The 25891-nt window shown below is 40.3% G+C and overlaps 1 protein-coding gene, 1 long non-coding RNA gene and 1 other non-coding gene across 3 annotated transcripts in view; 1 reads left to right on the top strand and 2 right to left on the bottom strand.

The window, feature by feature from the left end:
- The window catches only part of MAN1A1 (mannosidase alpha class 1A member 1), a 165157-nt gene that overhangs the window by 124879 nt on the left and 14387 nt on the right, over nt 1–25891 (bottom strand). The window lies entirely within an intron of this gene.
- Nucleotides 8341–17420, bottom strand: LOC111547284. Its single transcript, XR_002733078.1, has 3 exons — nt 17119–17420; nt 10380–10506; nt 8341–9045 (listed from the first exon to the last, which is right to left on the bottom strand). It is a non-coding gene; the product is annotated as an uncharacterized LOC111547284 (long non-coding RNA).
- LOC111547355 lies at nt 18035–18136 on the top strand. Its single transcript, XR_002733104.1, has one exon. It is a non-coding gene; the product is annotated as a U6 spliceosomal RNA (small nuclear RNA).

Below are 25891 nucleotides of genomic sequence, written 5' to 3'. Positions count from 1 at the left end.
AATCAGATTATTGATCCTCCAACAATCAAAAGAACGTGTATATGGTAGTATTTTCAGGATTTTTTTCTTATAAATTAATTTTGTTGAGAAGTAAAATAGATTTGAGGGTCACATGACTTGATTTATAAACCCTACAATGCCACTGATTAGTCACATACTTAAGGATGAGTCATAGCTTTTGTGATTCTTATCTGGAATTGGGGTAATTTCTTACAGGATGTATGTAAGGAATACATGAGCATGGTGTGTGTTTTTGCACCTTGCATACTGCTTGACAGATGGCAGGTAATCACGTGTTTATTACATTTTAAATCTACATTATAACTAATTAAATTCACATCACAGAAAAATAGAAACCAATGAGCCTCTGAAAGACTAGGTATATAAAAAAATCTACAGAACACCTAGAGATTATATTTGAGTTTTATTTGGTTTTCCCATTAAATGTACTACATTTAGTAAATTCTTCATTCCTGTAAATTTCCAAAGATACTTTATAAATTCAAAAGCTTTTGGAATATACTGAACATCAAAACAGAAAATAAAAAGTTATGATGATTTGTTTCAGCTTTGTCAAAAATGATCATTTATACAATGTACCACTAGTAGAGGATCTGCTAAAGTAACCTCTGTAGCATATATTAACTTTTCCTATTTTATTCCCTCAAGGGAAAAGCTGACACTAATTGGTTAGTTTCCTACATTTCAAAAGTTGCTGACATATTTCTTAAAATGGGTTCCTGATCCCATGGGATTTCTATGAGTTACAGTTACAAAAGAAGAAAATGATGTGGTCAAAATGCCCTGAATGAAGCATTGGGAGGGGTTTATCCAGCAATTGTAAAGAGGAACAGTCATATTGTTAACCAATTCCACCAGCTGATCACCTCTGGAAATGATTTCCCGCATTGAAGCTAACTGTAAGACATTGTGTGCGTGTGTGTATGCGTGCATGGACTATGAGCCTCAATTTAAAAGTCACAAATAAAATCAACTTGTTAACTTAGATTTACGACTCACACAAATATTCGAAAACATCAAAAGGCTACCAGCTTTTAATTCTGTAGTATTGGCCGGGCGCGGTGGCTCAAGCCTGTAATCCCAGCACTTTGGGAGGCCGAGACGGGCAGATCACGAGGTCAGGAGATCGAGACCATCCTGGCTAACACGGTGAAACCCCGTCTCTACTAAAAAATACAAAAAACTAGCCGGGCGAGGTGGCGGCGCCTGTAGTCCCAGCTACTCGGGAGGCTGAGGCAGGAGAATGGCGTAAACCCGGGAGGCGGAGCTTGCAGTGAGCTGAGATCCGGCCACTGCACTCCAGCCTGGGCGACAGAGGGAGACTCCGTCTCAAAAAAAAAAAAAAAATTTTGTAGTATTAAGGCATTATCCAGCTGAGTGGCAATGGGGATGAAGTAATTTAAGTTCTCTAGACCCAGTTCTCATGAGCTGGCAGGACGAGGAGGTCACTTCTAAAATTTAACTACTAACAAGGACAGAATTGATCCCCCCTCTTCACTGGCTCCTTAGGTTTCTTTTGTAGTCTTTCATCAACTTAATTAGGGTTTTACAGCCTGACATTCCATGTAGAAGTAAAATGGGCCCCAAATTTCAAATGCAGTAGTGAAACCCTCACAAAAAAAGATAAACTGAAAGCAAGCCAAAGATGTTTTCTTTCTGAATACGTGTATTTGCTCCGGTGAAAGGTATGGCCGATACACTGTGTGAAATGAACGAAAGGACCCAAAATTTCATAATTGCAACCCATTATTTTAACCCAGACAATATTAAATTGGGTATAAGGCATTAAAGAAATAGTATTATTTCCCCTTGACTCCATGCTTATAAGAAAAGATTCTTTGATTTGTACTTTCTTCTCAATTGGCATCGGGGCTGATTAATTAGGCCAGGTCATTTATTGAGTATCTGCCACACTATGAAAAGTTAAGATTCTAAAGGACTGAAAGGGAAGCATATAGGACTGTGTCTCACTTATAATCTCGTTGATAATGTGTGGAAACATAAGACACTGCCTGCTTACATACTCACTAAATGTTTATGAAATAGAAGACTAAGAAAACTAATTAAATGTTGTATACAACTCTATTGTTTCTAACAATTTAAGTTTAATGTCCTGATCTAATCAAGCACACTGAAGAAACACGTTGGAATTTCCCTAGTATGCACAGATTTCATATCTTGCATATTTATTGCTAGAACTACTCTTAGCAAATACTTCTATTTGCTAAAGTTTTAAACATATAATCTTTAAATTTTCATATTAGACACATTAAAAGTATTTGAAAATTACATGATTTTGCCAGATACATCTTAGGAAAACTTTGGGCTTTCATTGCCCTATTTCACTGAAGCCTACAAGTTCAAGTCCCACTTAACGGCCTCCTTCTATGGGATCTTACATAAAATTTCCATAGTTTATAGGATGTGATGCTGGCCCAGCTGAATGAACCAGGGCCTGGAGCCCAATTCAAAGGCAGACAGCTGACAGCCAGCCATGAGCCTCCAAGGTGAGGCGCCCTGGTGTGCAGTTCTCACTAATGCATGGGGCGAAACAACCCAACCATCACTCTACCTAGGGAAGTGTAACTGGGAGACATTCAGAGAGAACCTAGAGGCCAGAGAGCGACATAGAAACAGAGAAGTACAAACACACAGGAGAAAGGGCCATGAAGCAGTAGAAGCCATGAGAAAGAAGAGAAAGGAAGGAGAAAAAAGTTAAGAGGCGGCTGAGGCAGAGATGATGTTGCCACTTGGATGGTTCCCCAGTGGAACTGTGTTAGGCCTGTACAGCTGCTATAGAACGATCAACAATGCTGTTGAGTCCCGAATGTTGATGAATCATCTTCCCTTTTCCTCTTTGCCTGCTGAGACTGTTTGCTTACTTCCCCATGTGTACTCGTAGAAAAGCTTCTCATTTACTGAGGAGTAATGGTAAGAGCGGATCACGGGCGAACACATCTGCGAAACTGGGTTCATATCTGAACTCTGCCATCATCAGTGTGACTCTAGGCGAGGCAATTAATCTCTCTGAGCCCACTTTCTGCAGGCATAAAATGTGAATAAAAACACCTCATTGGTTGTGGTGATGATTAAATAAAACAATGCATGTAAAGAGCTTAACACGTTGCCCGACACACAGTGAGTGCTCAATGCATTTTAGGCATTATAGTCACTTTTAGTAAAAACCTAAGAATGTCTGTGATCTTTGCAATCTAAAAGAGCTTCATAATTTTTCCTAGTAAAACACATAAATACAAGTGACAAATATGTGTGAAACCAGGCAAATCTATATCATACACAAGCTCTTTATCAATACATACATTTAAAAAATATACAGAACTATTTGGTATCCAAAAGATGGAGGAAGAAAAGAAGAGGAGAAGGGTCCACTCCAGGGGTAAGGCAATGTGGGGTGATCTTTAGTTCTGGAAGTTCATACACTGGCTTTCATAAAATCTTAGTTGTGCCAAGGTACTACTGTGTAGGGGGGGGTTTGTTCAAGGGATTTGAGGTTGATCTGGGAAAAAGACAGGACCACAGAGGCAGTTAACACACAACAAGCTTTAATGAGTAGTGCTTTGTACAGGGTTGCATGCGAGGGCATCCAGAGGCATACGGTGAGCAGGTCGCCATGCAGAAGGCGGGGGGGGGGGGGGGGGGGGGGGGGGGGGGGGGGGGAAAGGAACTCCCAAGGGAGAGGTGCATTAGAATGAGGGCTTAGGACTAAGTGATGTCACTTCACAGCATGGTGGAGTATCTCTATGTCAGAGAACTTTGAAAGGCAGTAGCAGCTCAGTGTCTTAAAACCACAAAGCTCTATCTTTTCAATGGCCAACAGATGCTAGGGGAGGTTTCACAGAATGTGTAAGGCAGGCTCTAAATAGCTAAAAATCTGCTTGTTTGGGCTATTTTAAAAATAATTCGATGTATACAAATTAGTTTGGTGTTGGTGGGCTCTTGAGTTAATGAGTCTCAACCTGCAGTGAGGAAATAACCTAGAGACCACCAGACAGAGGCCATCTTTGGCTCATTTATATAACAGCCTGCTGTTTGTCATGAAAGGGAAGAAGCTCTGTGGTCCGGTCATAATCACGTCCCTGCTGTTCTTGGGGACACAAGAGGCTGTACCTGGTTTCGGCAAGGTCTGAGGTGGAAGCGCACTCTAACTCACTGATCGTTAAACCCGAAAGTGATGTGCCGTTTCTCTTAAAACTACACTTAGCATTGATGCTTTGAAAAACAGTGACTTTAAAAGCCTGACAGCAATTTCCATCAAACTTTGCTTAAAATTACTTGGCTGTCATATGAAAGTAACTTCTAGAACTTTCAGATAAAATATTTTTAGGGTCACTGAATCAACCTTATTTCTTTCCATCTTTGGTGGAATTGGAAAACAGAAGGGAGGGACATAGATAAAAAGCAACTTGGAGGAAATTACTTCACAATTTCTCCAAACCTTCACTTATCCCTTGGAAGAGAATTTCTCCATGGATGAACAAAAGACAGCAATCTAACCACCCCTTCCTCTGCTTACCTAATGCTGTCCCCACCACCGACATTTCCTTATGAGAATGAAGATCTGGAGGGCCAGAAGGACCACTGGGCAGCGAGTGACCGGATACTGAGGCAGGTCACAGGCACATGGCAGAGCAGGTCACAGTGGATAAGCCTGAAGCCGGCTGCCTCAGGGTCTGCCCTTCTACCCCTTAGTCCTCTCACCTTTAAAAAAGAATAACCCATTTTAGCAAATGCACCAGTGGAGGTCCTGAAATTGGGAGGTTGTGCCTGTGTGGGGACAGGGGGTATATGGGAACTCTCTATACTTTCTGCTCAATTTTGCTATGAGCCTACAACTGCTCAGAAAATAAAGCTTATTAAAAAAATAAATATTACCTCCCTTACACACAGAGAGGACACCAGGTGTGACAGGGCACCTGACTAGAAGACACTCAATGAACCTGGCTGACCTTGATCCACGCACGCCACCTCCTCAGAGTCCTCCTAGGCTTCAGGTGGTTAAACTGAGATAAGGGAGAACTTAGGAAGGAAGGTCTCCTTCCTTTGATGCTTTGAACTTTAGCTGAACTCAGAGTGGGCAGAGCAGTTCCGGGATAGGAAAGAAGAGGCTAATGTCACCCAGAGGTGACAGCGCAGAGCCTGATGTGACTCCGCCTTCACAAAGACTGCCTGCCTGGAGTCTAGCACAACTACATCTGGAAATATTTAACATCCTCTCATGTAACAGGTATCAAGATGCCACCCAAGACAGTCTCAGGAATGGTCCTTGTCCTCACATGATTCTCCAGTGAGCGAGGGCCACCTCCAGTCACCTTCTAGCTGTCATCACCCAGTACGTGAAAAAAAAAGCCCTCTAGCCATGACAGTTTCCAATTTTACCCCATATCAAATTCAAACACTCATTCACATGCTATTTCAAATGCTGAAATAAATGCATCCCCTCTCTCTGTCCCAAAGGCTGCTAAGGTGTTCTATTTTCAAGATTCTTTACCTCAATGTTACAATGATAATTACTACTTAGTACCTACGGTTGCGAGGATGAGAATTATAAGTGGGAATAAAGCAGTATTGCCAGATTTAGGAAATGGAAATATTACACAGAACCCAATTACACTGAAAAAAAGAAAAAAAAAAGTTGTTGATCTGACATTCAAATTTCACTAAAAGTGCTATATTTCACCTGGCGACCCTAGGTCACAGGGATAGGATACATTCAGTCCCCGGTTCTGAGTCCACCGTCTGCTCACTGGTTTGTGCCCCTGCTCTGCGGTGGGCTCGAAAAAGGGGTCAGAACATTTGAAGGGCCAGAGAGGAACAGAACCACCAGGTCTAGGGCAACTAGAAATGAATAAACGAGAGTCAAGCCCCCGACTAAAGCTATTTAAAAAAAAAAAAAAACACTACACTGGCTAAGGGTTGGAAAAAAAAAAATCTGTGAGCCACAGTTAGCCCACAGCCCAGCAGTTTGCACTGCAACCCCTACTTTACAGGCACACGTCTAGAACTAACCACTCTGTTTTTAGGTCTGCGGGCATGTGGCTTCCCCACCAGCCCTGGTTCCCATAGCTCAGCGAGGAGCTTCTATTTCACTTTTAGCATAGGCTGCCCTTCAGAGCCAGCTTCCTGGCCTGCTCTGGTAGCACCATATGTGCTTTCTCTTTGCCACAAATTAGCAAGTCTTTGAGATCTGAGGTATATAAAGCATTATGTGTAAGTTTCTTAATTCTTTCACTGGATGAGTAGTAGTTCCACATTTTAGAAAGTATTATTTTGTTCTACAAATGAAACTGTAGGAGCTGTCGTCATTATGGGTTATGGAGTCCGAGGCTGTAAAGGAGGAAATGAATTAACTTTGTCAAACAGCTACCACAGTGCACTGTGAGGGGAATTCGATAAAATTTAACACATCCAATCCTTACAACACCCTCTCTGGGGTATTATTATCCCTGTTTTACAGATGAAGCTAAGGCCTAAGGTAGTGTAGAGAAGAGCAAGGCTGGGAACTCTCTCATTCTGATTTTCTCCACTATACACTGAACAGAGCCCTCACTTTTTGCTGCTTGCAAACCTCAGACAGTCATTTGAGGCCTCTGAGCCCTCCTGCTGCTCCACGCACAGAGGGCAGCCCTCGCTGGGGTCTAAGCAGCTGTGGCCAGGTGTGGCACCAAATGACACACCGAATCAGGCTTGGGAGCTGGCTCAACTGAAGACCCTCACAGTACCACCTTTCCTTGCCTGCCCTACATCCTTCAGCTCTCCCAGCCTTCCTCCTCCTCCACTGTGGCTCTCGACTCCAGCTCTGGACCTCACTTTTCTCCTCCGGCCCTGTATGCTACTTGGGCAGACAAGACGGTGCTGCCCTACCCGGCCTGGCCTGTCACTAGATTTATGGAAAACCATGAACTCCTCTCTCATGCCAAGCTGCTGTCTACAGATCTGATCTTTTCTGAGGTTTACTGCCACCACGGGAGCCAATGTAGACCAGCTTCTCTTTCCTCTTTCTGTATTACTCGACTTTTCTTGTTGCTATGTGTGCAATTCGTTTGTTGCCAGGTACTCAAGGTTGCCTCTTATTCGCTGAGTGGAGAATATATATATATATGGATGGGGATTTTCTTCAGAGTGAGGTGTCCTGAATTCTCCTACAGCCAATTTTAATGTACTTCTAAGTTGGCAAGAGATATATAAAGAAACAGTAATTATTTAATGCTACTGCATGAATTCTAATGCGCCACTGAGCATTAATTCCCCAGTGAAATGAAAGCGTGGTTAGCAACAGCCATTTCTTTAGAAAAAGAGTCAGAATGCCTGATAAAGCCTGTTTTAAAAAATGAGAATTCTAGTAATCACTACTTGTAGAGGACAGATTGTTCTGTTTCTAAGAAGTATCTTGTTCTCCTAAGGAAAAGCCAGTGTTTCTAGCTCTAGCTCAAAAAATTGGATCATATGCATTTAATGGTTCTCTTTTTTTATGGCCAAATTTTGACATTATTTTATAAAACTCTTGTGTTGTTACCAAATGGAAGAGGGTACGGGGGAAAAAAAAGAAAAAAGAAATACTTGACCAAAATATAAGTCCATTTCTCTAAAACATTCTAAGGGATAATAATTTAGCAACTCAAAAGTTAGAGGTCAGAAAAGGGCTCATTCATATGTGAATATCTAGCCCATTCCTTTCTGGAAAGAAGCACTATTGCCGAGAACACTTTCCTTACATAGAATAGTCTGGCATCAGCTAAGGGTCTACCATTTGCAGTTATTTCCTCATCAGAAATATCTGTCTTGTGGTTAATGACTACAGTCTCCAGGCAGAAGCTGTCATTGAGTTCAGAAGTTGTCACTCTGAGTTAAAAGGTTTAACCTCAGGGTTTTTGGTCTGTTTATTTGGCTGATTTTTAATTAACACAGAAACTCTGAATTCATTAGATTAGTCTTGCTAAGACCTCTGTGGTCAATGTGAGGCCAGCAAGTGACCCCTTGCAGGCCTGTGGTGACAGGCGATCTTCCTCACTTGGTCCCCAGGCCAAGATCTTATAGGGCTTTCCCAACACGGGAAGCATCAGCAACCATAGATCTTCAGTGATTAAGAGAAAAAGGTATTCGTTTTGTGTGTGTGTGTGTGTATTCTGAGATGGAGTTTCACTCTGGTCGCCCAGGCTGGAGTGCAGTGGCGCAATCTTGGCTCACTGCAATCTCCCCCTCCTGGGTTCAAGCGATTCTCCTGCCTCAGCCTACTGAGTAGCTGGAATTACAGATGTCTGGCTAATTTTTGTATTTTTAGTAGAGAAGGGGTTTCGCCATGTTAGCCAGGCTGGTCTCAACCTCCTGAGCTCAGGTGATCTGCCTGCTTTCGCCTCCCAAAGTGCTGGGATTACAGGAGTGAGCCACCGTGCCCAGCCAAAAAAGGTATTCTTTGCTGGGATATCACAGATGCTTCCTTAATATCCTAAAGAGAGCTAAAAAAGTATTCCATAGAAAACAAATACTATTTTCATGTAGTGTCTAATCTCAAAAGGTTTTTTTTAATACTTGTAATAAAAAGGTAAGCCCAAACATTCTAACTCATACATTTATCATTCTACAACTTCAAATTTTCACTACATTTTAATTTTTGCAGTAGTGACAAAATGATTTTACAAATTGAAGTGTGCTATCTTTATAAGATTTGTTTACAGATTTGTCAACCTTACAAAGACTAAACTTTTTTTCCCTTTAGATTCCTTTTTTAAACTTTACAAATACTATGAGGTTATGACTAGTATTACTAGTAGTTAATAAAGTTACTAATTATTTAGTGATTGATAAAAATGAATTAGCTTGAATTTCATTAAAATGAGCAAAGTCAGATATAGTTACCTTTTTAAATTACATTCTTTTTTTTTTTTTTGGAAACAAGCTATTCCCAGAAAGTCAAGCCCCATTCTTCAGCTGTCAAGAGGAGAATTGCAGGGCACAAGTATTTCCCCTTTTTCCTTTCTTTTGTGTGTGTATGTTTTCTAAAACAGACTTTTTTTAAAACAGAAGTTTTAGATGCACAGCAAAACTGAGTGGAAAGTACAAAGTTCCCATATATCCTCTGTCCCTCAAAGGCACAGCCTCCTCACTATCAACATTACGCACTATTCCTACACTGACACATCATTAGTACCCAAATGTAAAAAAATGTAAGTCCATGACTTACATTAAGGCTCACTCTTAGTGTTGCATATTTCAGTGGTTTTGACAATGTATAATGGCATGTATTTACCACCATATAATAGAGTATTTTCACTGCCACGAAAATCCTCTATGTTACCTATTCATCCCTAACTCTCCCCAATCCCCAGTAATTTACTATCTGCATAGTTTTGTTTCATCCAAAATATCATATAATTGGAATCATAAGTAGCCTTACATTGTAGCCATGTTACTTCTTTCACTTAGTAACACGCATTTAAGGTACCTCCATGCCCTTTTATTGCTTGATTGCACATTTCTTTTTAGTGTTGAATAATATTTCTTTTCAGTGCTGAATAATACTCCATTGTCTGGATATAGTGCAGTTTAATTATCCATTTACCTATTGAGGAACATCTTGGTTGCTTCCAAGTTTTGGCAATTATGAATAAAGTTGTTAAAGAAGCGAGTTGCACAGTATAAGCATTTCCTTTTCAAATTAAGGCCAGAAATCACTATTTTCTTAATTAAAGGATTATGAATTGCAATTCTCTAAGTTATTATTATTTGAAGGTAGAATTCATAAAAAATAGATTGGCCATAAAATGCCACATATTATAGGAAAATTTGTTTTTCCTAAAAACAAAACAAGACAAAACCTTCTGAAGTAACTGTCCTTACAACTGTCCATTATTAATAAGTGGAATATCCATTGTCATGTAGAATCCATGATCTTGTAAATTCTGAAAGTAATCCTTTCATACTGCTGATAACAGTTTTACAAATTATTATCTGGGCATAACAATAATAAAAATGTATAAAAGGACTTTACTTACGAAATGTAATACTACCAGAAATGCTGGTTCCTAAGGATAACCTTGGAGTAGCAACTAGTGATTCTACAAGACTTAAAATCCATAATTGGTATGTCCCAAAAAGGTATTTTCTTATCATCATCCTTCTCATAGAAATAGCATTTACTGAACATTTACACATCAGGAAGTATGTAAAGCATTTCTCCGCTCATCCCTTACAACAACTCTGCAAGGAAGGTAGTCTCCCCAGTGAGAGTCCCACTGCACAGATGAAGAAATCAAGAGGTTAAGTAATTTTCCCAACATCAGATCTTAGTGATGGAGGTTGGCTATGAACTCACACTGAGTCTGAAGCCTAAGATATATTACCTTGTACGCTGTCCTGAGCCAAATGTGTGACCCATGCAATCTGGGGGAAACTTGCCTTCCAAACAAGGTGCTACTCATGTGCTGTTGATATACATCTTTGCATGTTTCTGTTACCTATCTCATTATCCTGGAAAAATTTACATTATGTTTAAGAGTGAGGCTTTCAGAAACATGACATGCAAAACCAACTTCATATATTTCTTTTTTTGAAAACCTTGCAGACGCAGGGAAAGCATTAAATGTACTGCTATGTTAAGAAACTGAAAATATGAGTATCTCTTACTTCTGGTACCCTGTAGGGAAAAAGTTACCTGACATATACTGAAACAGAACTTTGCTTTACATACATTTTAATAGCTAAAGTTCCTTGCTTTGAAAGATTTCTGTTCACCTCTACTTGGGCATCCTACACGGTTCTTTCATTACCATGAGTCTTGGTTTCATCGAGGACTGTATTTCATCACCAAAAGAACACTCTAATAATTTCATTTTGTGTTACTGAAAAGACACACATTGCTCAATATACTAGCTTGAATGTCAGTAATACTCTAAACATTGTCCCTAAATGGCAGTATCAGATTTCTTACTAAACACATGCAGAGAAAAAGTACTGAGATACGGGTTATTTTTCAAAGCTCTCTTCTATGGTTTCATCTAGACTTCTATGTTACTAAGATTATCACTAAAAGCGGCAAATAATTATTTTAGACTATATGTGATACAGTACCATCTTTAAGGCAAGCACTAACATCTGATATGCCTGTATCATTACCACCCTAAAATCATATTTTCTATGGACTGAAGATCATCTGAGGTATTTTGTAAGTGATGGCAAATACTTCCTGGGCCTGCAAACCCATGACTCTAACCCTTCTGATAGGGTTTTAAAATCTGATAGAACCTGATTTTTTTCTCCAAAATGGTTAAGAAAAAAAAAAAAAATTCATCTTCATCATCATCATTCATTCTATTGTTGCTGGATGGCAAGTGGCCAGCAATAAATATATGCCCGATTCGGCAACCTGTTAAAATAGACTGCATTACTTAATATGAGCTTTGAATGCAATGACTTCCAATTTTCTTCAGCTATTTTACGGCTTAAAAATCGGGCAAAGACCTCCATAAATTTAAGAAGTAAAAGGAATGTCAAGTTTGTCAGCAGAAGTGAAGTTGTTTTATTATTCCAAAAGACTACACAAAGCTGCAAAACAATAAAAATATGAGTATCTATTAGACCTACTGCAGATAATATAGATATATTTACCCCACAACCAAACCTCTTCTTCCTTTGCTTCTTGCTGACACTGACAACTGTAAAGACCTAATGTTCTTTCTCAGACTCTTCACAGCTAGAAGTGGCTACTGGTCAAAGTTCCAGCCAATGGGACATTTGTCAAGGTCAATGGGTATCTTTGCTTTCCCTCTTCCTTCTGCCTTGAACAAAGGTGAGGCACGTGCACATATGCTGTCACAGTGGTTTTTCTGCCAGGAGAACTGCGGTGGTATCTTTTTTTTTTTTTTTTTTTAAGAGACAGAGTCTTGCTGTGTTCCCCAGGGTGGAGTCGAGTGGCGCAATCTTGGCTTACTGCAACCTCCGTCTCCTGGGTTCAAGCGATTCTCCTGCTTCAGCCTCCCAAGTAGCTGGGACTACAGTTGCTTGCCATCATGCCTGGCTAATTTTTCGTATTTTTAGTAGAGACGAGGTTTCACTCTGTTGGCCAGGCTGGTCTCAAGCTCCTTACCTCGTGATCCACCCGCCTTGGCCTCCCAAAGTGCTGGGATTACAGGTATGAGCCACTGCGCCCGGCCAGTATCTTCTCTTAAGGAGGGGTCAGCCAGTTATGTTTAAAGTTCAAACTAAAGTTTGAACTACCACCAATCACAAGGCATTTAGCATTTAAGTAGTTATCCTTTGGTTGTTTGTTTAAAACTAGAGTGATCAGCTCAAAACTGGGCAATGTACCATTGCTCCAATTTGAGAAAATAGAAGTTTTTCTCTGCAGTATTTTTCATATTATTTGGTAGCTGAAACTTCTCTAAAGGTTTGACAGTGACAATTGTGTAATAATAAATAGTATGATTTACCAAAAAAATTACAGTAGCCAACTCCTCTGATTAAGTTTTAAAGACTAATGTGGGCTTGGGGGAAGGCACAAATGGTTAAAAACAAAAAAATAGAGGTATGTGGTCGGGGTTCTGGGATTCACTCAGAAAATAGCAACATCATACAATAATTTGAGGAGTTTTTCTCCATCTTGTTTGAAAAAAGTAAAATATGTGATCAAAATCAAATCAATTATTCAAGTAAATATTGTTATCAAAGAAGGCTATATTATATACTTTGGTATAAACCTCAAATATTAAAGTATCTTCTGTAATACAATTTATTCATAGTGCTAGTGAAAACTGAATTACCCCAATAATTACATACCACTCTGTTAATAACATTAAATAGCTTTAGTTTTGTGAAAAGGGGCTCTTGTTAAAAAATATTTTATAACAGTATTTGTATTAAATACTATGCTTCCAGTCAGTAAAACTGATAATACTATTTGAAATGTTTAATTTTTACCTAATTTTACAGGGTATCATAGCTGAATTACAATTTCTCTTTCTCAAATGTAAAATTTTACAGGGTATCATAGCTGAATTACAATTTCTCTTTCTCAAATGTAAAATTTCTGACCCTCACATATATATACATGAAAGAATACAACTTTCTCCCCAAAGTTTTACTGTAACTACATGAAATCTTATTTAAAATAGGTCAGTATACTTGTGATCTTCTACTATCGATTTCCATATAAACTGACTCTCATACTGTTTTCTTTTCAATGTTTGAACAATATTAGAATTCCACATTCTTCATTTCTGGAAACAAGACTGTTGTTCCAAACAGAGAAGTATGACCTTCTACTGTTGACAGCAAATACCTTCCCAGTACTGAATATAAAATGCTGTCCTTGGCTTAGGACTCTCTAACTTGATTTAAAATATCGTTGTTTAAAATGCTCCTCCAAACCAGGATATTTTACCTTCTACAGGATGCTCTGTCAGGATTTATGAAGGATCTCTCCCTCTTGCCTGCTTCCTTGGTCCTGTCTCAGAAGGTCACCCTCCCAACAACTAACTACTCACCTTTGAATTTTACTGACAAAGAACCAAGGTCGTGAAATCTAGTGGATTGAATACACGGCCTGCCCTTTTTTTTTTTTTTTTTTTTTTTGAGACAGAATCTTGCTCTGTCTCCCAGGCTGGAGTACAGTGGCACAATCTCAGCTCACCACAGCCTCAACCTCCCGGGCTCAAGTGATTCTTCTGCCTCAGTCTCCCTAGTAGGTGGGACTACAGGCACGTACCACCATGTCTCGCTAATTTTTAGTAGAGACGGGATTTTGCCATGTTGGCCAGGCTGGTCTTGAACTCCTAACCTCCAGGGATCTGCCCACCTCAGTCTCCCAAAGTGCTGGTATTACAGGCACGAGCCACCGCCCCTGACCCTGCAAATGTTTACTCTGAGCAATGGTAAAAATGTTCCAGGGGCCGCAGCCCTCCCTAACAGTGGTCCACTCCTGTAGAACTCACAGCGAAGGAAGCAGATCACACCTTCCTCAGCCAGGCAGAAAGCAAATTCCCCAAGAGATTCAGTGGGGCAGCAGGGTGGAAGCTGTCCTAGTACTGGACTCCCCAGACCAAAAGCCATTCCCGTGTTGCTTTGTGCCAGGCAGAACCATTCATTCCTTCCACAATCATCTTGAGCACCTATAGCTACATGGCCTACACTGCATTCAATTCCTGTCCACGAGCAGCTCACTGGTGTACAGCTGTATATCTGTGATGATCTTATCCACATTACTAAGTGTTGTCATTCTGGTTCCATTTCGGCTTTTTTTCTTCTCCCAGGCTTGACTCTCTGGGTACTGGGCCCTGCTCAGCTTAGACTAATCACTACTATGATATGCCTTGCCAGTATTCTTTGGAATCCAGACTCAGCTCTCAATTCTATTCTCAGAACTAATGGTAACCATGTTTTGTAAAGGAATTGTCTTCCTAGGATGATCTCAAGTCTTTGGGACCCTCTACTCACTGGTCCAGGCTACCACAATAAAATGTCACTATGTACACCGAAACGAGGCAAGAAACATGGTCCTGTGTGTGCTATTTGCTACTCAGCCAGGCCTGCTTACAGAAATTCTATAACAGACGTAGACACTGATTCACTGTAATCTAAGTCTGTCTTCCCCAGATCAACTAATTATTGATGAAAACACGTAAGTATTTCCCCATATTTCACTGATAAAGCTGTTGAGTTTTTTCCAAAAATGTCTTCAGTATAAGGCTCTGAATTAGGAAGCAGCAAACCAAGGTTTGGGTAGCAATCATTTCAAAGTAGAAGGAAGGCTTTAACTAGTTTTCAACTGCTATGTAGCTGGGTCTTCGATGTGGTGCTCAAGCAGGCAACTGAGCCCACAGCAAGGTGGTGGCTGACAGAAGAGGTTCTCTGTTCTAATACCCTGACATCACAGGACACTGGCTGGACTTTGCCCAAACCCTTGAAAGATGCCAATTATATTTAAGGCTCATCTCTCTTAATCACAAAGTCTATGAAGAAGTAGTTATCACTGTTACACCACTTTAGAGAGTGTCAGAAAAACAAACTAGTCAAACTGAACAAAAGATCGCATTATAAAACGTAGTGCTGCTGAAAATTGCTTTTCCCAGGTTCTAGCCCTAATTTAAAAATATGGCAGATATGATCTGACTCAAAGAGGTTTTGTTTCTTCCTTTTAAATAAGGAGTCAGGGTGTTTCTCTTTATGCCTATAGATTCAAAGTTGTAATACAATGATCTAAAAAAGGATAGAGTGGTTACCATCCTCGCTGCAATTAACACCTTCCTTTTGTCATAATGATGTAAGCCACAAATTTGTTAAATACCATGAGACAAATGTATTTCTAATATGATCACAATCTCATCTATTTTTCCCAATACTTAGCAATTGTATCATGTAATTAATTATCAAGTATTTTTAGCACTTAGTTGATGCCTAACATGTCAGTATTCTGCTTAATCTTAATGATGAACTGCAGGTTATTTTTGTTTGTGTCTTGTGATTCTCAGTTTCTCCAAGTAGGTTAACAGAGTGGAAGGTATGGAAATGTGCCCAGGTTCTTTCCTACATGATCCAGGATGTCAGACTAATCAGCTTCTGCACTCTGTGGTCATGCAAGTGTTGATGATTAAGTGACCTATCATCATCAAAAGGACAAATTCTGTAACCATGAGAATGAATAGAGTCTCAGATAGTCCTACAGAATCTTGTACAGACAAATCAAATAGCTGAAATTGATAGGAGAGGTGGCAGAGAAATAAGTAGTTGAAGAATACCCTAAATTCTAAATTACTCAATATTCCTATGGGATGAGAAGGAGTGAAGAGAGCAAACAAGTAAGCCTTGTATCATATTCAGAAATAAAAATAACAGTGGCAAAAACATTTGGGGCCTTGCAAAATATACCACTACTACAGTATAGGTAAATTCCACATAAGCAACTGTAATGCATATTTATCTTAACTCCCACTGTATTCTAACATACACAGTAACAGCAAGTTTCCAAATCCAAGTACAGCTGACCCTTGAACAACATGGGTTTGAACTTGGGAGTCTGCTTATACTTGGATTTTCTTCCACCTCTGCCTGAGGCAGCACGAACACCTCTCCTCTTCCTCCCCCTCAGCCTACTCAACACGAAGACAACAAGGAATGAAGACCTTCATGATGACTCGCTTCCACCTGATGAATAAATATATTTTCTAGTGATTTTCAAAATAACATTTTCTTTTCTATAGCTTACTTTGTCATAACAATACAGTACTTCATACACATAACATACAAAATACATGTTAACTGATTGTTTATGTTTAGTGAGTAAGCCTTCCAGTCAGCAGTAGGCTATTGGTAGTTAAGTTTGGGGGGGGGGGGGAACTGAAAGTCATACGCAGGTTTTCAACTGCAGGAGCGGTTGGTGCCCCAAACCCTGCATTGTTCAAGGGTCACCTGTAATTTCATACCTTATATCATCTCAGAAGAACCTCACTGGAAAATTAGAAAATGAGAACTCCCATTCAATGATTCACAAGACCAGAGTATTTCTTACCCTTAATTATACATTCTAGAAGTTAAGCACACTCTTTTCCTGTGATACCTGTTTTTATAATCACCAGAACCATTTATTTTCTACTTTTTACTTTACTGTAGAACTCAGAGCCAGCCCTACGGCTGTCAGTCATGAATTTCCTCACTGTTAAAAGTCACTCATGATACATGAATATTTTATTTGTAAATGAAGTTGTTACTAAAAACATAAAAGCCCCAACAGGGGCTTTTAATCTTGACACTGCTGACATTCGGGATGGATAACTGTGTTTGGGGGTTGGGGAGGGCAGCCCTGTGCATTTTTGGACTCAGAGTGGTATCCCTGGCCTGTACACACTAGATGTCTGTATCTCACCCTGTCAGATGTGACAACCCTTATCTCCAGACACTGGCAAATGTACCCTGGGGAGCAAAACAGCCCTTAGTTGAGAGCCAATGGTTAAAGCACATTGTCCAATTACAATAATCATCCCAGGACTCACACAGCACTATGCACTAGCTACGATTCCAGACACTTTACATATATCAACACATTTAATTTAATCCTCAATAGTAACTCCACAAAGTTAGGCCTATATTTACCTTCATTTAACAGGTGACAAAACTGAAGTACAGGGAGGTTAAGTAACTTGCCCAAGGTCACTGGACACATGAAAGAGAGAGAAATCAAAATCAGGGAGTTTGGCTCTAGAGTTTTTGCTCCTAACTTTTACACTATACCTGCTAAGATGCAGGGTGAATAAACAAAAATTAGAATTATTTTTCATTCAAGATCTTCAGTCGTCTAGCCAGACATTGTGGCTCACAGCTGTAATCCCAGCACTTTGGGAGGCCGAGGTGGGCGGATCACTTGAGGTCAGAAGTTTGAGACCAGCCTGGCTAACATGGTGACGCCCCGTCTCTAGTAAAAATACAAAAATTAGCCAGGTGTGGTGGCATGCACCTGTAATCACAGCTACTCAGGAGGCTGAGGCAGGAGAATCGCTTGAACCCAGGAGGTGGAGGTTACATCGAGTTGAGATTGCACCATTGCACTCCAACCTGGGTGACAGAGCAAGACTCTGTCTCCGGGGATGGGGGTGTGTGAATTTTCAGCAGTCTTACAACATTGGGTACTTTAAGTACCCCTATTGAGCCCAGAATACGAACAATAATGGAATTGAAATAAGATAGCTTGTCAAAGGCTTCAACAAACGTCCTAAGCAAAAAATGGAATATTCTTCCTATTTATCAGTACTCCTTACATGTGGATCTGGCATGTCTGCTTGCCTTCTCTGTTATTTGCATGTACTAAAAGTTGCTATACAAAGGAACCACTGTACGACTACCAACCGAGCTTCTTTTGATTTGCATTACTCCTACCAGCAACCTGAGGCACAAAATATCTCTTGGGTAACAGTTTATGTTTGTTGAACATAAATCGCAGCGAAGTCAGAGATCCAGCTGAAGAGGACTCCATGTGATGCTGCTGGTTTGAAAAAAGAGGGAGTGTTCAGTTCTTGCTTTGGCAACTTGCATGTACACTGGAACAACACAGAGAAGGTTAGTATGGCCCCTCTGCAAGGATCATGTGCAAATTTATGAAGCACTCCGTATATTTTTTTCTTTTTTGAGACAGGATCTTGCTCTGTCGCCCAGGCTGGAGTGCAGTGGCTCGATCTTGGCTCACTGCAATCTCCGCCTCCTGGGTTCAGGTGATTCTCCTGCCTCAGTCTCCAAAGGAGCTTGATGACAGGTATGCACCACCATGTCTGGCTAATTTTTGTAATTTTTAATAGAGATGGGGTTTCACCATGTTGGCCGGGCTACATTCCATATTTTTAAGATGCTAGTACAACATGGTGACTATAGCTAAGAACACTGTATTGTACACTTGAAAACTGCTAAGAAAGTACATTTTAAGTGCTCCCGCCAAAAGAAATGGTAAGAATGTGAGGTAACAGATATGGTGATTAGCCGAATTTAGCCATTCCCCAATGGATATATATTTCAAAATGTGTATACCATAAATCGATACAATTTTTATTTGTCTAAATGAATGAATGAATGAAAAGAAAATGGAGGGAGCAAAGTGATGAAGAAAGCAGGTGGCCTTCAGAAACTGAGAGTCCCCTGGCTGACGGCAAGGAAATGGGGACCTTAGTCCCACAGTTGGCAAGGAACTGAATTTTGCCAACAACCTGAATGAGCTTGTAAAACAGATTCTCCCCTGAGCCAGGTAAGAGCCTGGGCCAGCTGACAGCTCATTTTTGGCCTTATGAGACTCAGTGCAGAGAAACCAAACAAGCCCACTCTGACTCTGACCTACAGAACTGTAAGATATTAATTCGGATTGTTTTAAGTCACTCTGTTTGTGATAGTTTGTCACAGGAATGAAAGAAAACGCACCACACAACATGCCCAAGGAAGAACAGTTAAGTCACCCACTGCCATACCATGAATTACCAAGTGGCAGACAGGGATTCAGAAACCTGGTCTTCAAACTCCAAAACTATTTCCTTAAGTAATCAGTCTCTGCATAGGTTTCCTAGCATGCAAACAGTTTTGCATCCGTTCACCTGCTGGCTCCTCACATCCAGGAAAGGTAGGCATCATCATCACTCTCACAAAGAGATAAAGCTCAAATGCATTGTATACCTTCACAGGGTTGGACTGTTAATAAGCGGCAAAGCCACAAGCTCTTTCATCTCAGTGCCTTTGCGTGTGCTGCCTTTAACACTAAGATAGTAAGTAGGTTAAAACAAAGTGAGCCATAAAAACAGAGAAAAATAATTTTCTGCTGTTCAGGGGATAAGAACAGGCAAGAATTTATGGAATGAAGAAGATTTAAATTGGGTCTTGATAGGTAGGATTTCAAAAGAAGACTTGATTATTTTGTAAATTTGGAATCAAATTCTGGATCTGATGTGTGCAGGTATGTGTTTTAACTAGTCACCATTAAAGGGTTCACACTTCATCGCACAATGAAGCAGCAATATGAGAGGCTGTGAAACGGTTACTATCTCAGGGAAAGTAAGTTTTGTTCATGAACTGATATTTTGCAGGCATGTCTGTATCACAGTTAATGGAACAACATAAAATGCTAAAGCTGGGGAACTGTCATTTCAATAAGGTAAAACCTTCCATAATGAATATATAGCAGAACCCTGGACAACTTGCCTCTGACAAGTGGGCCCACAACAGAGAAATCTCCAATAAGGTAAACACAGCAAAGCAGATGTCTGGATGCAGCAGAGATGCCAGAAAACCTCTGCGCAGACAGGCAATCCTCTCCTTCCTGTCACTTCGGAGGCTCTCTGCCATGCCTACATTTGCACTAAAAATCAATACTCCACCCCCTGGCCATAGATGATTAGACACTTAACTAAAGCTGGGTCAGATTCTCCACTCTGGGAATTTGGAATTGAGCCTCTGAGGTGCTTATTATAAAGTCTATTAGTGTTTAAACTTATTGGCGATGTAAACTTGAGGACTGATTCATAAGACAGCCTGTCTGCAGAGGAAAGAATAAAGCAGGTATGACTGAAGATAAAAGACTAGGTAGCCCAGAATAAAAAATGAGGAATAGCGCTCTTGGTTCCCGGGACCTTCACATTTGTAATTCCAGGCTCTGTGAGGTCTTCATCTAAATCCATGAGAGATCCCTTTTTGTAATAAATATCCCCTCTACCCACCGATCCCAAATCGAGTGGATTTACATTCTTACTAACAAATGATCTCTCGTATCAGATTCTCAAAAAAGTTGGGAACTTGTGTCTTCCTTGATAGGTCAATCTACTTGTCTGCCTTGTCCAAATATGGCAGAGTGGTTGAATCCCACAAAGGAAAAATCAAACCAGTGAGCAGAGGGGGCCAGCTGCCGGCTGTGACTATGTGCTCAGCAGTGCCCAGCATGTATTCTGTTTCTTTACTCAGCCTTCTCATTGCCCCCGTCATCCTGCAGCTACCACCCCAACTCTCTGGCCTCATTCACAGTGACCTTCTTGAAAGAACTGTCTGTGTCCTCCCTTAGCTCCACCAATACTGTGCCCTTCCAATACAGCTGCCACCCTGAATACTGCACTGAATTGGCCCCAGTAAGGGTCATCTTCTACCTGCTTCTTACCAAATCCACAGAACAATTCTTAGTCCTTATCTTGACTCTCAGCAGCATTTGACACTGCTGAGACTCACTCCTTCAAATACTGAAGATCTAAAAATGCTAGAGTGCACACTCTGCCAGTTTTCTTTCTGCATCTCTCTGATTGCTCCTTCTCTGTCGCTGCTTACTCTGCACATCCTGTAAATGTTGATGTTCCTTGGGCTTCTAGGCCTTTGACTCTTTTTACAGGACACATCATCCCTAAGGGATCTTATTTATTTCCATAGTTTGATGGCCTCAAGATGGGCATCTCTAGCCTAGACCTCTCTTTGCAGTACTTGTTGTATACCTCCAACTGCTCACAAGAGACCTCCACGTGGACATGTCTCCTCCAATGCCACATATCCTAAACCACATCCATTACCCGTCTCCACTCCTCTCTTTTTCCTGACGATTCCAACCATCAGAAAACCCGTGACCCAATCAGGAACCCAAGAACCTCTTTATCTCCATTTCCTCTCTCACTCTCCATTTTTAAGTGCTCACAAAGTTCTATAAATTCCGTTTTTAAGTATCTCAAGGATCTGTTCACTTTCTTTATCTTCACTACCCCTTTATGCATTCAGGCCATCCTCACCTCTCATCTGGATCACTGCCGAGCCTTCTAACACATGTCCTAGACTCTAGTCTTATCCAAAAATGCAGATTTGATATTATTTCTGCAACTTAAAACCCTCCCACGGTTCCTGATGATCTCAGGATAAAGTCTAAACACCTGGTCAGACCCCTTCTCTGCTTCATTTCTGTGGCCCACTTCCTCTTCTCAGCACCCCTACTCTGGCTCAGTCCTCTGGCTGCCCTGGGGACCTTCATATATTCCACTCCTATCCTGCAGCCCTCTTCATCTTGCCTGCAACTGGCTAATTCCCACTCATCCTCAGGTCCAATACTTTACTTCATTTAGAAAGTGTTCCTGAACACCCCAATCTGCCGGAGTTATGTTCTATCCCAGGCTCCCATAGTACCTCTAGGCTCCTCCCAGGTACTTGTCCCAGGGCTTCCTTACTCTCTACCCCTTTGGGCTCCATGTGGGCAGTGGTGATACTGGTCTTGTTTACTGTCATCTCTCCAGTGCCTTGCACAGGGTGGCACTTCTAAATATTTGTGGGAGAGTTGTTGGAAATGATTCTTAATCTGATTTATTAAAGGAATATAATATTAAAATAAAAAAAAACTATTCGGGTTTGAATTGACACTGTGTTTCCCCATTTGCAGAGTTACACTGTCCGTATCTCTTAGCATCAATTAAACAGAGACTTTGTTGTCACTTCTATATAAAACTTGAGTGTCAAGTCAGTAATAATGTATTATTTGGACTCATAGAATTCTTTTTGGTGATATACGCTCACTGTGAATTTAAAATTCAAACTATATTTTTGTTAATGTGGTCATACTTTATAGAATCTCTTGCTTAAACATTAAATAATTGTAACATTATGTATTCTAAACTTTAGGAGTCATAGTTGCCCCAAGATGAGGGAGAAAAAAGGAAGCAAATTTAGATTTGTTTCTTCCAGTGACTATTGTCTTTCTCTTGATTTAAACAACTTTCCAGAACCCCCAATAACTTTCATTAATGCTTAAGGCATTATTTCAGATAATTATATACACACACATAACCAAGTACATATTATGCACAGATATATATATATATATACATATATAATCTCATCAAGGTGATATATACATACATGAACACATACTAGTAAACAGAGTGCTTGAGTACAATATTACTCTTGAGAGGTTTTTCCAAACAAACTGAGCATTGGTGCTGCTTTCAGAATTAAAGCATGTTGTCTGCCACAAGCTGGGATAGAAATCGTGCCAGCCCTCACCTCATTTCCCTTTACTTCCTTCTCAGGTAGAGGAGTGACTGCAACAGGAGTCCTGATTCTTTATTCAAGGTGGGTAAGATCTGAGAGTGCCAAGACACCAGGAGGTGTGGGGAACCCAGCAGAAATGAGTGTACAAGAAGAGGGTGGGGGCAGGGACCAGAGAGACCTGGGTTCCAACCTCGTAGGAGCTGCTCGACCCTGGGCAATTTGCTTGCCCCTTCCTGGCCTCAATTTCCTATGTATAAAATGAGGAGAATAAGGTTAAATACCAGTATTCTGAGAAAAACCAAATACTTGTTCTGAGAATTTAATGAGAATACGTACATAAAGTGGTGAGCATAGTCTCTAACAGGAAGTGAACACTCAACAAATGGTATCCTGTAGTTACCGGCATACTTTTCACCAGTCTAGAATTAAAACTGCAGACAGCTGGGCGCAGTGGCTCACGCCTGTAATCCCAGCACTTTGGGAGGCCGAGGCAGGTGAATCATGAGGTCAGGAGATCGAGACCATCCTGGCTAACACAGTGACAACACCCCATCTCTACTGAAAATACAAAAAATTAGCCGGGCGAGGTGGCGGGCGCCTGTAGTCTCAGCTACTCAGGAGGCTAAGGCAGGAGAATGGTGTGAACCCGAGAGGCGGAGCTTGCAGTGAGCCGAGATCACGCCACTGCACTCCAGCCTGGGCCACAGAGCGAGACTCCATCTCAAAAAACAAACAAACAAACAAAAACTGCAGATAAAGGAGACAAAATCTATGCCAAGATGAGATGTTAAAAATCTCGCTATTGATTGCCTTAATTATATAAAATAATACTAACTGATGGTATAAAATCAATTAAGGAGCCACTCTCAGAACAGGAAGAATAACAAACACATTCTATTAGGAGAAAAAGGGAATACATGATGGAGTATAACTGAGAAGCTGCACTTTTTATTAAAAGTATAGTTTTAACTGTTGCCTCTCTTTTAAACCTAGAGAAAAAGAGAAAATTATCAGACATTGTTATTGTTGCTGCTGTTGTTCATAAACCAAATATACTTGCAAATTAATAGCTGAGGTTTAAAAGCCAACTGGCCGGGCATGGTGGCTCCCGCCTGTAATCCCAGCACTTTGGGAGGCCAAGGTGGGAGGATCACCTGAGGTCAGGAGTTCGAGACCAGCCTGGCCAATATGGTGAAACCTAGTCTCTACCAAAAATACAACAATTAGTTGGGTGTGGTGGCAGGCACCTGTAATCCCAGCTACTCAACAGGCTGAGGCTGCAGTGAGCTGAGATCATGCCACTGCACTCCAGCCTGGGCGACAAGAGCAAAACTCCGTCTCAAAAAAAAGAAAAAAAAAAGCCAACTGAGGAAGATAATTTTTATTTTACATATGAAGGCAAAATTCTGTTTAAAAGAGAAATATCTAACTTGGGGACTTGGTATATACCAGTGGAAGACTCTGGGCTGCACAACACACAACAGACACTCACTCTTATGGCTACTACTGTGTTGTGTGTCCCCTGGATTTGTGAAGACAGGGCACTCCAGAGTAAAGTAACCCTGAGGTGAAGGAAGAATCTTCCCTCCCTGCCAGTTTGGCTTATTACTTTCAAATCAGCCCCTGAAAATGCTGTCTGCAAAAATCCCCCAGTGTTTTGGAAAACACTAGCAACACGGCTGACGCATGAAATTTCAAATCAACCAAAGGCATTACTTCCTAAGACAGCTTTCGAGCAATTCTACCGAAAGCTAAAGGTCCACAAATGTGCTAACTAATCATGTAACTAGACAGCTTCCTCCCTCAGGAATTCTAAAAGGTTAGGAGCGAGTGCCCCCAGGTCAGAAAAAGGTGATCCTTCTGAACACCGGTGGTAATATATGGAATTCACCTCTCAAGGTTCCAGGAAGTGAGAGGGCTGCTCATTCCCTGTTGTCAATCATAGTCAATTACTCAGTATTAAGGTGACTAGTCTTCTGACGTGTGTAAAATACAATACCACTTCTGCAACTCTCCTTTTGTCTGCCTTTGCACCATTAGTACCGCATCTCACCAGCAGAACACACTCAAAAATGGAAGATGATTAAGAGCATGGGTAAAAAGTATGACAGAAAAAGACAGCTAATACTAAATTAAGCTAATTATTAAGCTAGAACTAACACCTGATTACCTGCAGCATATCTGGCTATAAAATCCTCAACCTCTATTACCACATCCGTCAAAAGTGGAGAATTTCTGTCAAAACTTGTATTTATCAAGAATACATAAATTCAGACTAGCTTTCTAATAAATAAACTACCACTGGTTAACTCAGACCAATACCTGGTATTATACTTCGCCAAACTTCTTCCTAGTTTTCAAAGAAGTCCCTTCTAAATGTCTAAATTGTAGAGCCTTTACCTTATAAAAACCTAGGGTGTAATTCTTCAGATCACAGGTGGGTGGAGAACTACAACCACAGAAGCAAATACACTGACTTCCCAGACTCTCAGGTATATTCTAATAGGATGGTAGTTAAAGCTTTAAGCAACAAGCAGATGGACAGCATCACCATCTCCCACTCTCCCAGACAGCTGTTTTTAAACTTCCTATTTCAGCTTATCCTATTAGGCTATATCTTGGAATAGGACTCTTTTTTCAATTTATAAAATTACAATGGTTTGTTTTCGATCAATTTTAGAAACATTTGACAAGGTACAGGAAGTAAACAGAAATAACCTTTGATTTTAATTTTCCTATTTTCTTTACCATCAACAGCAAGCAGATTTAAAATTCTAAGATTGAAAAATATAGACCTAGGGGGATTTTAAAAAGCTTGGGAAAAGAGATCCAAATATCCTCATGCCCAATGAAGAATACCTTTCCTTCTATTAGTTGGTTTTTATTAAACGATTCCTGCCTTGAAGTCTAACATGAAATACTTTAAAAGTTAAAATTAATATCATAGATTAAAAGCTTTCTATTATTTTAGGTTGAATCATAAGAACTTAAGTGTACCTCGTATTTAAGACTAAAACAGCCAAAATGTTCTTTAGAAAATCTTTAAGAGTATAATGTTCCAATAAAAGGAAGTAAACTTTTAGAACATTAGTTGGTGTTCTGTTTCCAAATCTAATCCTCCAGGCATAAACTACAAAGTTAATAAGGAGCAGATTAAAACCACCCAAGAACAAATTATTAATTCAGTTTTCCATTTCACTCTTGAATTCTTGTCTTAAATGCACTAGGAATCTCTGCTGGCAACGTAGTTAAAGCTGCAGCAGCTCTAATAATCAACGGATATTATCACAAAGGGTGGATACATCCTAAAATGAAAGCACCATATGCCTAATTATTGAGCTAAATTTACACACGTAGCTATCTCTGAATGAAATATTTTCAGTTTTTCAGC

The sequence above is a fragment of the Piliocolobus tephrosceles genome, chromosome 5, assembly GCF_002776525.5.
Source record: "Piliocolobus tephrosceles isolate RC106 chromosome 5, ASM277652v3, whole genome shotgun sequence".
Taxonomy (NCBI): domain Eukaryota; kingdom Metazoa; phylum Chordata; class Mammalia; order Primates; family Cercopithecidae; genus Piliocolobus; species Piliocolobus tephrosceles.
The sequence above is the reverse complement of the archived record's forward strand: the minus strand, read 5'-3'. Positions and strand labels throughout refer to the sequence as shown.